Source organism: Octopus sinensis, linkage group LG2 (assembly GCF_006345805.1).
Source record: "Octopus sinensis linkage group LG2, ASM634580v1, whole genome shotgun sequence".
Classification (NCBI taxonomy): Eukaryota; Metazoa; Mollusca; class Cephalopoda; order Octopoda; family Octopodidae; genus Octopus; species Octopus sinensis.
Genome location: NC_042998.1, coordinates 114,103,536 through 114,116,590, shown reverse-complemented (window position 1 = coordinate 114,116,590; position 13,055 = coordinate 114,103,536).

The following is a 13,055-nucleotide window of genomic DNA, read 5'->3' as shown; positions in this document are numbered from 1 at the left end:
GAGCTGAGACACGATAAAATGGATAAATTGATCTGTGGGTTACGTTTTGTTGTTAGGCAGTCTTCCTACCTGGTTCAGAGTTTATTTGGAGCTACATAACACCACAAAAAATATCCAAATAAAACAACAAGCCTACAGTCAACGCTAGTGGGCGGCACTGATCTTCTCTCTCCATAACATGGACAATTGACTGCTTACTAGCACGCTGAAATACACTTGATAAGTAAAACTTGTAAATCTACACGGGATTAGCCACAAGGCAACAGTCTAATATAGCATAGTAACTATAGATTCAATCTGCAAAAATATTTCTAGCACTGACAGTTGTCCTTCGCAACTCCCAAATTACTTAATTTGACATAGATCTCCGCATCAAACATTTTTATATTACAAGTGAATTAATTATAATATAGAAGGACGTAGATCTTCACTTTTCTCACTAAAGGAGTGGCGTCCGCAAATAAAAGTTCGCAAATAGCTGTATAGAAATTCACCAATTTGCGCCACAGCGAGCAAGAATGAAAACCATCGTTTTTAACCAGTGCTATTTTCACCACCAAATAAACTTGAGCTCCCTCAACACTTTACTCTCTAATTTTTAAAGGTTCGTGTCACTTGAAGAGTGGTGATGGAAGTTATGATGCCTGGAGTTAAAATTCTATATTTTGAGCTGATAACTTTGTAACTGTTGCAACTGTTGTCATATAGCCTAAAGAAATCGGTGAATAAGCTGGTTGTGTTGGTGATATTGCTATGTACAGATAGATTTGAACAGACTTTTAGATAGGTAGTGGTATGGATGGCTGTGATTTCGCTGCACGATATGTTGCTGGTGTAATTATGCATTATACTGTCGTTGTTATTGTTGCAACATATGCTGCCCATCCTCAGTACGACAGACGCCTATAGGTGGTGGGGATAAATTTCTTTGGTAAAAAAAAAAGTATGCTGCGTTGTTGGTATAATTCAGTCTTTCATCACTTCCCATTGCCCTTCTCTTAGACCAGCTACCTCTCAAACACTGGACGCACATGGCCTAGTGGTTAGAGCTGCGGACTCGCGGTCGAGGGATCGCGGCTTCGAATCTCAGACCGGGCGATATGTGTGTGTGTTTATGAGCGAAACACCTACGCTCCACGCGGCTCCGGCAGAAGGTAATGGTGAGCTTCTGCTGACTCTTTCGCCACAACTTTCTCTCACTCTTTCCTCCTGCATCTTTCAGCTCACCTGCGACGGACCGGCGTGTCCTCCAGGTAGGGAACCTATACGCCAAGGAAACGAGGAAACCAGTCATTATGAGCTAGGCGTGGCTCGAGAAGGAACAAACAAAAACCTCTCAAACACGACACTATCCAAAAGTTTATTATCTTTTGTATATATTTGAATATTTCTCGTAAATAAAAAGACAACAATATATATAGTGAGATCTTAGCAGTGAGGTTTAAAAAATACTGCCGACCAATACTTTGCAGGCGTTTTCGGATCTTCGACAATGTAAAGAAAAGAAATTTACATTAAAAAATCTCAAGGACCAAAATTACAACAATTTTTATTATATTGAGGGGCGAAACAAAACTACGTCTTATATGTAAAAGACTAATGACGACGATGATGATGATGATGGTGAGTCAACCTTAGGAATGAGCAAGTCTCTCCGCTGTGCTTGTATCTGCTATAGAGTGGATGAAACCATTGCCCATATCATGAACGAATGCCCTAGACGACCAAAACCACTACAATTTGTGGCGACACGATCAGGTAGCGAAAGTGCTACAATGGAAATTGTGCGAAAAGTGAGGGCTAGAAAGAGACAAGACGTGGTATAAGCACAAACCGCAAAGAGAGGTGGAGTCGGAGACTAGCAAAATCCTCTGGGATTTCTTAATCCAAACAGATCAGGTGCTAGAGCATAACAAATTGGACCTAGTGTTGGTGAACAAGGTGCACTACATATGCTATATAGTTGATGCTGTATGCCCCTTTGACTCACGAATAGTTAATAAGGAAGGTGAAAAGATAGATAAATACAAGCCTCTTAAGTACGAAATAGTTCGACTATGGAAAATGAAGAAAGTGAAGATAGTGCCAATTATTGTTGGATTTTGGGAACAGTATCAGGAGGTATCAAGGGGAATATAAAAGAAATTGAAATTGAAATAGAGTGCCCAGTAAAAGTCTTACAAAGGGTTTGCCTCCTTGGTACGGCCAGAGTAATAAGGACAGTATTAAATAGCCGATAAGAATAGATAGCATGGTACAGTAGGCTGCAGGTAGCAAGCCCGCTACGTATGTAAAACTTCAGAAGCTCCAACAAAACCTGATAAAGAGAAATAATAATAATATCAATAATAATAATAATAATAATAATAATGATTATTATTATTATTATTATTATTATTATTATTATTATTATTATTATTATTATTATTATTATAATTATTATTTTTCCTTCTTCAAATTTTATTCCATTTCTCGCCGAGTGTTTTCCGTACACCTAAGGCAGAGAAGCTCATTGTATGCATTCCTAGATTACACACGCAAATTCAGAGGCAAAATATGTATTTTAAAAATTAATAAATAAATAAATTCATGAATGGATGTTGTTTTCACAGCGATAATGCTCTTCACAGTACATGAGTCGTTCCAGTTAACACGATTTTTTGCACTTCCTGTAGGGATGGTAAGCCTGGTATCATTTTCAAATAGGTTTCAATACCTTTTTTTTAATCATTCCTAGAGATCCTACTATCACTGGTACTGTAGTCGCCTTGAGATGCCACATTTTTTTCAAATTCTATTAATAAGTCTTTATATTTACTGATCTTGTCAAATCCTTTCGCCGCTATATTGTGATCGCAAGGAATACTCATGTCAATTAATAAACACACCTTTTTTGCCTGATCTTTTATAATAATACCCGGTTTATTAGCTTCTATAGATTTATCGGAATGTCCGGGTAAGTCCCAGGGAATCGACACATTTCTCCTTCAGTAACAGCTTCAGGATGGTGTTTATACCATTTGTCAGCGGTTTTGATTTTATAATGCCGACATATTGTCCAGTGTAAATACTGGTCGACTCTGTCATATCTTGCTTTATATTCTACAGGTGCTAAGACTCTACACCCTGAGATTAGGTGGTCTATAATTTCAATCTCTTCGTTACAGAATCGGCATTTGGGGTCAGCTCCATTTTTTATCATTTTTTATCACATTGGCTTGGTAGTTCCGGGTTAATAAGCTTTGATCTTGAGCAGCTAGTATGAAACCTTTACTCTCTGCTTTTAGCTCTGAGCATTGTAACCATTGATGCGTGTGTTTCTGGTCGAGATCAGTTTGTTTGCTACGGGCTCTACTTGCCATGCAGAGGTTTCTGTTTCCATTTGTTAACTAATTTTTCATGTGCTTTTGTCTTTGCAATTAATTTCATTTTTTTTGCAGCAGCAGTTGGCGCAAATCCTTCAACCTGATCAATTTGGTAGTTATCTAAGAGATCAGCAGCGATATTTTTGCTCTCTTTGAGAATAGAGTGAAGTTTTTACGGTCTTTCATGTTTTTCAACAAGTTTTAGCATCCAATCGTTGGTTGTATTAAGGTATTTGGCCAGTCCGATTGTGGTGGGTCAAACCTCGACCTCCCTAAGCTCTGGGAAGGTAAAGACGATCCACGTCTGCCTTTGGATGGTATATCTCATTACAAGTCAGTAGCTAGCGGATTTTTCTATCAATTTTCATTATTTCACTGGTATTCCAGTTAAGCACATTGAAGCTATAAAGAACAATTGGGACTGCTAAGAAATTTAAACTTCAGGACTACCAAAAGAAAAAGAAGATTGATCGATTACCGTAAGGTTTTATACAGTATTCCCCACACATAGATCGTGAAAACACTAGCTACGAACAAGGTAGCGCTGACAATAATATATAAAACGACGTGTCATGAATAAATAGCAAATGGTTCTGCAGCTTATTATATGCATTCAGCTCAGACTTCAGGACTGCTGAAGCTCTTCTATAACATTCTTTCCTAACCTTTTCTTTCATGGTTGCATGCTGGATACTAGAGCTTTCATTTATTCCTAGGTATTTATAGGTTTGTTCCTGCTCAAGTTCCTATATTAATGAAGAAGAAGAAGAAGGGGGAGGAGGAGAAGGAGGAGAAGAAGAAGAAGAAGAAGAAGAAGAAGAAGAAGAAGAAGAACAAGAACAAGAAGAACAAGAACAAGAACAAGAACAAGAACAACAATAACAAGAACAAGAACAAGTACAAGAAGAACAAGAACAAGAACAAGAACAAGAAGAACAGCTACAACAACAACAGCAACGACAACAACCGGAATACTTGTTTCTCATTTAGGCACAATGCCAGGCGAATTTGAGAGGAGATACTCGATACTACCGAACAAGAACTAGAAAGGTAGTTCATTTTATTGGCCACGCAAGTATAAAATGCTAAATCTACCTCGGCAAAATTTGAACTCAGAACGAAAAGGCGACAAACGAATAAAGCTCAACATCGCTTTCATAATTATGACAATTGGTAATAAATATTTGCCTAATATACACTGCAACATTCTAAGGTATGTATTGTTCAAGTATCGTTGATACAATAACGACAAAGTATGGGAAAGAAAACAGCATAACGTTAAGATGCATAGCAAAGCGAAAAAGAGAAGGAAATATAAACAGAAGAAAAACAAAAGACTATAAAAGACATGAGAGATTTTTTAGTTTTCTCCATGTGATGACGTGATTTGTGTAGAGGACTTCATCAGAAATTTTCTTCTCAGTCATCAATAACATTATTAAAAGACTTAACAAAATTTTAATCGCGTCAACAACAAGAGTTCCTGTACAACAACAACAACAACAACAACAACAACGAAAACGATGACATGGAGTGTACGGAAAAGTAATGAAAAAGATTGTGTAAAATATCAGGAACATTTGGTAGTGGTAGTGATGGCGGTGGCGGCGTCAGTGGTGGTGTTGGTGGTGGTGGTGGTGGTGGTGGTGGTGGTGAAGAATTGATGATTATAACGGTGAGGATTCATGATGATCGTCATGAATATCATCATCAATGTAATGATGATGATCAAGTCTAGGAATGGAGATGATGAAAATGAGGATGAGGAGAAGGGAAGGGGAGAAGGGAAGGGGAGAAGGGGGAGGAGAAGAACAAGGAAGGAATTGGATGTTGATTACAATGATGTTGGCGACGACGATTACGACGACGACGACGATGACGATGACGATGATGATGATGATGGCGTTGATGACAGTAACGCTGGTGACGTTGCCGACGATCGTGATACTGGTGACGACAAAGGCGACGAGTGTGAGTGTGATGACGACTAGGCTGAACGATGATGATAATACCGATGAAGGCAGAATTATTATAAAGGTATTATCAAGAGTATTATCGAAGGAAATATATGAAATTTTCTGCAGCAAGAATCAATGTATTTCAACAGATAAAAACCATCATTCTGTGTCGTCTTATTATACAAAGCAGATTTTTAAACTAATTTACTTCATGTTTTTATATATATATATTCCACAGCTTTTTCATTCATTTTCACTACTTTCCCTCAACCCTACCCCACCGCTCCACCCCCACTACTTTTTCTCTTTCGCTCTTTCATTACAGGAGTTTGTAATTTTTTTTTACTTCTGCTTTTTGTATTCTATATATTTTTGTTACTATTTATATATATATATATATATGTTTTTCGTTTAATTATTTATTAATTTTTTTTGTTAAACTTTCATCCTTTACTCATCTTTTTTTCCTGTCTCCCTTTTATATGCGTATTTATAAATATATATATGTTTGTGTATGTGTGTTTATGCGTGTATACGTTTGCATGTATACATACATAGGTGTGTGTGTGTGTGTGTGTGTATGTATATGTGTACACACATACACACACACACATATATATATATATATATATATATATATATATATATATATATATATATATATATATATATGCATGTGTATGTCATTTGCCCTCGATGCCTCAGATAGAATTATATGTATTGCACTCTTAAATTATGTCTTCATATCGGCACGTATTTTGTTCATCGTGACAAAAAAAGTCGCTTCCATAAATGTTTCTAGATTAATCATTTATGGAAGATTTCAGGGAGAGGAATTGTGAAAGTTAACATAATACGATAAAAAAAAATATGGTGGGGAAAAAAAACAGGAAATTCCTGATGTGTAATAATTAATCAAGGGAAATAACTATATTCTCTCAACTCTCAACGCCAACTAGCTGTTCTTCATTACAAATAAACACATATTCAAACTTACACATATAAACACTTACACAAACACACACACACACACACATATACACACACATATGTGTGTGTGTAGCAATATATACTTACATATGTATACCATACAAAGATCCTTTTATTGTTAAAAGTTTTGTATTTGGGTATCGCTAAGTCAAAGTTTCTCCTCTCTGGATTTTCAGGAGACTGACACTCATATTTGCTTTTATATTGTCATATATACATCACGAATTGGTCCATTAAAACTAGTCATGTGACTCTGATATGGTGCTAATAAAATTCCCGGTTCTCTTGTAACGCTTGTCGTTTGATATGGAAAATACAGGTCTTACAATCAGTATACACACAAACACACACACACACACACACACACACACACACACACACACACACGCACACACATACACATATACATGTATGTATGTATGTATGTATATGTATTAAATGTTAAGGACTTACTCTAATCCTTTTTTGATATATTAGACTCCAACTTTCCTCGTCAACATAAATATTACTCTGTCTTTAATAGATCTACTTTAATGTTATCCTAGTCTTCCCCACCCAAATTTGAACCTATTGTAACAACCTCTAATAGACGGAAACTTTCTCTCTATTATCAAAATATACGCCGAAACAACTCTGAATGCACGAACGCCCAACACATACATAGCTCCAACATCAAACCCAATACTTTGGACCATAACGAAAGCCCAACCAATCCTACTAACACTAACCAGAATACTAGTACCTTGACCTCCACCACAAATTCAGTTAGGATAGATATGATGATGATAAAATTAATAATAATAATAATAATGATAATAATAATAATAATAATAATAATAATAATAATAATAATAATAATAATAATAATAATAATAATAATAATAATAATGATAATAATAATAATAATAATTTAAAAAAATGAACGAACTACTGAGTTTGGTTTAATGGCCTACCAATGTATACTATGAGTTTCTTTGCCCTAGGAGTCGGGAAGACACTCGGCAAGAAATGGAAGCAAATTTGAAAGAAGAAAAGAAGTAATAATAATAATAATAATAATAATAATAATAATAATAATAATAATAATAATAAAATAATAATAATATTAATAACATGGACCAATCTACCCCCATCTCTAACCTCTACCTAGACAGTATTACTCCCTTCATTCCTGAGAATAATTCCCACAATGCACTACCATGTAAGTGCCACCCTGGGACCATTTGCCCTCTTCAAACACGTTGCAGGAGACGTAATTTACAAATGCACTGTCCTCAACACCGCATCAATTTTTGCCAAAAGCTTGGTGATACCTGCTCAGAGGCCTATGCAAAGTTTTCAAGAAATCCGTTAAATCCCTACGTTACGGCTCAGCACACGTAGTGACTGCATCTTTACATATCTAACTGGCACTAGACGCACAATCCAGATAAACGCGACCAGCCAAAGCCGAAGCACGCATCCCACAATAACATCAAAATCAACACCACCAGATAGTAAATTGAATGTTAAAACACGCAAAACACGGAATTCCAGGATCTGCCGGTATTTCCAACGCGAGAAACTATGTCTCCTGTTTGACTGTCCCTTCGCTCATTTTCCAGGGACCCGACCCACTAACAGAAATGGGACTCCAAGCCACATTAAAACCACTGCATACAACACTAATGCTGGTCCAGTCTTTTTACGAAGACACAAATACAATAACAGCAACAACAAAAACCACAAGAACGGAAACGACAACCCTATCCAACAGTGCAACCGCACCTCCAGTTAAAAACTGCTCCCTATGCAGGAAAATTCTGTTTTAGCCGTGTTGAACCTGATAAAAGAGATACAAAAAAAATGTTTAGGAATCAGTCAATACTATCCTATGCTATTAACCCAATGCACCGACTCGTCACATTTTTTCTACTTTAGGCACAAGGTCCAAAATTTTGGGGGAGTGGGCTAGTCGATTAGATCAAGCCCAGTACATAACTGGTAGTTAATTTATCGACCACGAAAGGACGAAAGGCAAAGTCGACCTCGGCAGAATTTGAACTCAGAACGTAAAGACGAAATAACGCTAAGCATTTCGCCCGGAATGTTAACGTTTCTGCCAGCTCGCCGCCTTACCAACTCCCCACATTGCTGTCACTAACACGATCAGAAAAAATCCCCCTGCTGCTGTCAACACCTGACACTACGCTAGCCTCCACATTTCTACTCAATGCACATGGTGTTAGTCCCTCCATCAATGCACAAAAATAGAAGATCCAATTCATTGAGGATTTGGTTGGTAACCATCCACATCACATCCCTTTCTTCATTCTTACCGAGACCTTCCTTGACAATTCCCACTTGGAATTTAACAACCACCGAGTCCACAGAAGGAAGGGTGGGACTGCCATTTTCCCGCATGATTCCTTTTTGGCAGATGGAAATATGACATACTCCAATGGCTACTGTGAATCGGTCATCGTAATCAACAAAACCAATGACCTGATAATGGTTGGGCTGTATAGACCACCTCAACCACCCATACTGCGCCTTAATGAATGCCTCAATAGCATTAAGTGCTTTATTCAATAGTGCCAGTCTAATAACGTAATTATGAAGGGAGATTTTAGTCTACCCTGTGTTGATTGGTCTACAAACAGTTTTAAATCAAGTACTCCCACCTCAACTGCTGACAAATAAGCAGTAGAGTTACTTCTCGAGTTTATGGATGATTTTTTCTTGTCCCAACTTGCCGTTGAACCAACAAGATATTAGAAGATTTTAGACCTTATATTTAGTAACCATACTAACACAATATACAATATTGCAGTGAGAAAAAAGCCCTTTTGCAGACCATGACATGGTTCTCTGCGACCTGAGAATCCACCAGCCGAAAGCTAACCCTAGTGACCTCTCTCCAGCCCACCCATTTCATACCATGGATCACTATGGTGCCAACTGGGACGCAATTATAAACGATCTATCACATGTTGACTGGTCTTTCACACATGCACACACCTCCTTCAGTATCAAAATATCTTGGCAGATCTTTGTAGACACTGGCACAAACATATATGATAAACACATCCCACCAAGACATGGGGAAAATACTAAGTGCAGATTTCCCTAACACAGAGAAACGATTATCAGAAAACTAAAAAAAAAACTAAAATACTGCCAACAGCCACACATAAATTTGACTACTATCACCCTGCTCGAATCAAGAAAATATAATCTCCAATAATGCATGACGACCTTCATCAATAACCAAAGAACAGCTGAGGAAAATGGGCCGTTGAGAGAATCAAACTCAATCCCAAAATGTCCTCTTTTGTAAAAAATCACAAGGTTACTGTCTCAACTGTTGGTTCTCTAATTGCTGAAAATAGAAATCTCCAAAATAGTGCTAAAACCATGGGTGAGAGACTGCAGAAACTGTACTGCCCTGTTTTTAGCAATCCTGATATAGCCGATTTGGATTGTATCAGTGATGTTAATCCTCAAAATACTATATCGGACATAACGTTTGGCGCCCTTGATGTCTTGGCGGCAATAAACGAAATCAAACACAACTCAGCAGTAGGCCCTGGTAGGTTCTCTGCTTGTGTCCTGGGGGTGTACTGACACCAACTTGCATCTCCTCTTGCTAATCTGTGGAGAACTCACTGGATGCCGGTTATATTCCTGAGAATTTTCTGTCCCAGTTTTCAAAAAGTGAAACAAACCCTTTGCAGTGAACTACCGGCCGATCTCGCTCACCTCTTATATCATCAAGGTATTTGGGAGGGTGGTGAGATCACGGATAAACCAATTTCTTGAAAGCAACAGATTGCTGAACCCCAATCAGCATGGGACCCGTAATGAAAGGAATTGCCTGACGCAGCTCCTGCATCACCTTGATGACACTGAGAGCATTGGGGGAGGGCTCGAATGCTAATGTCGTCTACCTTGATTTGACAGGATGGATCATAGGATCCTCTTGAAAAAACTATCCCACATTGGAAAGTTACTACAATGGATCAAGTGTTTCCTGACAAGCAGAACCCAACATGTTGTAGTCGAAGGAATAAAATCAAGCCCAACAAAGTCAGTAGTGGTGTTCCACAATGCACTGTGTTGAGCCCACTCCTTTTCATCATCTACATCAATGACATTACTGACATCATCAATCACAGCAACGCAAGAATCTTTGCAGATAATTCCAAGATCCACAAGGTCATCAATGAAGTGGGCTACCGGGCATGCCTTCAGTCAGATCTACTGGCTGTCATCCAAAGTGCGAAAAAGAACAATATGCAGTTGAACGAGGGCAATTTTGATTTAATCCACTACGGAGAAGAGGATACCCTGAAACTCCCATACTCTCTTCCTTCAGGTGAAAGTCTCATGGCATCCGACAACATCAGAGACTTGGGAGTAATTGTGGACAACAGCATAAGCTGAGACGCTCATATAAACAGCGAAGTTGACATGACCCGCAGAATATGTTCCTGGATTCTCAGAACTTTTCAGTCGATGAATGTTCACACCATTATCATTCTCTCCTCTACTTTTGCCCAATCCCCCTTTGAATACTGTTGTCCACTGCGGTCTCTACACACGAAATAAAGTATCATGAAAATCGAAGCACATCAAAGGTCAATTACAAGAAAGATAGATGGCATGACAGGAAGATATTCCATCAGCATTGCACAAATGATGTTGGCATTGTCTTTAAGATACACCCAAGACTTGGACCCCGTGCTATCCGCTCAAAACATAAAATCATACTCGCATCACATAACAATAATACGGCATAATAATGTTACCTCAATTGGCTCTCTTTAACATTATACTAAAACACATTAAAGTAGAAACAGACCCCATAAAGTTCAAGACGTCTTAGGACAAATTCCTTCAAAAATCCCGGATAAACCTCCTACATCCGGCTATGTCTCCGCAAACAATAACTCTCTCCTCGAGTGAGCCAAGTTGTCCGATTCCTGATTTGAATGACTTCGCCTGTGGATGCTATTAAGTTAGACATAGCCTGGGCCAATACTGGCCGAAACGTATATATATATGGAGAGAGAGAATATGATGACCAATAGGTACGCTGCGTAAGTGCTATGATTGGTCATCCGTTTGGGTTCAAGCTCCCAGGTGAGCATGAAGCTAGGGATCGGTAGGAGGCTTCCGAGTTGGCAAGGATATATATTACAAGAAAGAGCCTTGGTTTTCTTACCCTTTTCCTTTAAGATATACATACACACACACACACATATATATATATATATTATATATATATATATATATATATATATATATATATATATATATATATAGCAATTAAGGACAACTACTTAATAAGGAAAACTTAACAAGAAATTGTCAGGCAGATAGCGTGAAAACCTCATAAGAGAAAAAATTTCGAAAATAATTATTTCTTATTGAACATATTAATTTATATATAGAGGGCATTATACATACATGCCAGAAGGCATTATACATACAAGCCACACGCTAAGAGGGACAATTAGTCATTTCTACCAAAAATATTACTAATCCCACCGAATGGAATTTTTCAAAGTAAGACATTTAAAAAATATATAGACCTGTATCACAGTGATTTCATACTTACGTATTCATCAGCAGGCCTGAATGTATTATAAATAAACAACGACCCTGCCCCGCTTAAGCCGATCAGCTACTGATCAACATCAACGAAGCACATGGGTGAGTTTACATATATTACATCCGGATAAATGGCAAACTTTTACGAATTGCATTTCGGGAGAGGAAAAGTTTTTCGGAATAAAAATTTAGCAATTAAGGACAACTACTTAATAAGGAAAACTTAACAAGAAATTGTCAGGCAGATAGCGTGAAAACCTCATAAGAGAAAAAATTTCGAAAATAATTATTTCTTATTGAACATATTAATTTATATATAGAGGGCATTATACATACATTCCAGAAGGCATTATACATACAAGCCACACGCTAAGAGGGACAATTAGTCATTTCTACCAAAAATATTACTAATCCCACCGAATGGAATTTTTCAAAGTAAGACATTTAAAAAATATATAGACCTGTATCACAGTGATTTCATACTTACGTATTCATCAGCAGGCCTGAATGTATTATAAATAAACAACGACCCTGCCCCGCTTAAGCCGATCAGCTAACTGATCAACATCAACGAAGCACATGGGTGAGTTTACATATATTACATCCGGATAAATGGCAAACTTTTACGAATTGCATTTCGGGAGAGGAAAAGTTTTTCGGAATAAAAATTTAGCAATTAAGGACAACTACTTAATAAGGAAAACTTAACAAGAAATTGTCAGGCAGATAGTATTTTTTAAATGTCTTACTTTGAAAAATTGCATTCGGTGGGATTAGTAATATTTTTGGTAGAAATGACTAATTGTCCCTCTTAGCGTGTGGCTTGTATGTATAATGCCTTCTGGCATGTATGTATAATGCCCTCTATATATAAATTAATATGTTCAATAAGAAATAATTATTTTCGAAATTTTTTCTCTTATGAGGTTTTCACGCTATCTGCCTGACAATTTCTTGTTAAGTTTTCCTTATTAAGTAGTTGTCCTTAATTGCTAAATTTTTATTCCGAAAAAACTTTTCCTCTCCCGAAATGCAATTCGTAAAAGTTTGCCATTTATCCGGATGTAATATATGTAAACTCACCCATGTGCTTCGTTGATGTTGATCAGTTAGCTGATCGGCTTAAGCGGGGCAGGGTCGTTGTTTA